General features: G+C 41.3%; 1 non-coding gene across 1 annotated transcript; it reads right to left on the bottom strand.

Moving 5' to 3' along the window:
* Positions 1 to 561: 561 nt before the first annotated feature.
* Positions 562 to 635, bottom strand: Trnat-ugu. Its single transcript has one exon. It is a non-coding gene; the product is annotated as a tRNA-Thr (tRNA).
* Positions 636 to 1,534: the final 899 nt, after the last annotated feature.

The raw sequence follows: 1,534 nt of genomic DNA, 5'->3' as shown, positions 1-1,534 counted from the left end.
CTGTATTTCCTCCCCCATTCCTGTCAATTGTTCCCTTATGCTCTTCCTGAAACACTCTACAACCTCTGGTTCTTTCAGTTTAGCCAGGTCCCATCTCCTTAAATTCCAACCTTTTTGCAGTTTCTTCAGTTTCAATCTGCAGTTCATAACCAATAGATTGTGGTCAGAATCCACACCTGCCCCTGGAAATGTCTTACAATTTAAAACCTGGTTGCTAAATCTCTGTCTTACCATTATATAATCTATCTGATACCTTTTAGTATCTCCAGGATTCTTCCAAGTATACAACCTTCTTTTATGATTCTTGAACCAAGTGTTAGCTATGATTAAGTTATGCTCTGTGCAAAATTCTACAAGGCGGCTTCCTCTTTCATTTCTTCCCCCCAATCCATATTCACCTACTATGTTTCCTTCTCTCCCTTTTCCTACTGACGAATTCCAGTCACCCATGACTATTAAATTTTTGTCTCCCTTCACTACCTGAATAATGATAAATAATTGAAACCCTCAGCTGCCGACAGGTGTTGTTGATACACGTCGATGGGTTCAGCCGAAATTGTGTGCCCCGACCGGGACTCGAACCCGGGATCTCCTGCTTACATGGCAGACGCTCTATCCCTCTGAGCCATCGAGGACACAGATGAATAGCGAGACTGCAGGGACTTACCCTTGAACGCTTCCCGTGAGGCCCACATTCCCAACTGTCCACAATCTACATACGTAATGTACCTAATAGATATTTACCCATCCACTCATTACTCGCGCACTCGAAAGTGCCGATTCCCGTAAGAGTTCGGGCAACCTGCGCATTCGCACACATCTATGCTATATTGGCACCAATATCAGCTGCACATTTTTCAAGAAAAATTACAGAGCTTTCATTTAAGGCGTTGTCTGGCAGCAAATTAAAGTCAGATGAAATGTTTTGATGTATGTGAGACTTGTTTTCCGTTTCACTTATTATTCTGTTAAACAACGACACTTTAAAGCACTCAAGTTGAAATAGTCTCGCACCAGTCCTCAGTCGGAAAAAATCGGACGCCTTCAGTCAAATGGTCTGCTGCATCAACTCGCCAACGTTTGAGATACTGCTATACTGTAGCAAAGTTGCAGCAAGAGCTCTAGTGTTGAACTTGAGGAAGTTAGGCAGGCAGCGGCTGTGTGAACCAAGCGCACTGTTGCCACACACACCAAGTTACCCACAGACGTCTGCTCTGTAATAGTGCACTGGAAACTGACGTTTAAATAAATGAATATTTTTGAATTTAAATTTATTGAAGCTCTGTCATTGCCACCAGTTTGCATCCATACTCATAGTTCCCTTTGAGTTAATGATGAGGAAACGTGAACACAAACTAATACGAGGGCTATCCATAAAGTACATTACGTTTTGGAATTAAAAATAAATCAAGTATTGGAAATTTTTTTATTATATACAGATGAAAGCCAAACTTAAATACTACTTTTGTACATAGTTGCCATTTAAATTAAGGCACTTATCGTAGCGATGGACAAGCTTGGAAATTCCTTCGTC

This window comes from Schistocerca piceifrons, chromosome 1 (genome assembly GCF_021461385.2).
Source record: "Schistocerca piceifrons isolate TAMUIC-IGC-003096 chromosome 1, iqSchPice1.1, whole genome shotgun sequence".
Classification (NCBI taxonomy): Eukaryota; Metazoa; Arthropoda; class Insecta; order Orthoptera; family Acrididae; genus Schistocerca; species Schistocerca piceifrons.
Note: the sequence above shows the minus strand (reverse complement) of the source record. Positions and strands in the feature narration are given on the sequence as shown.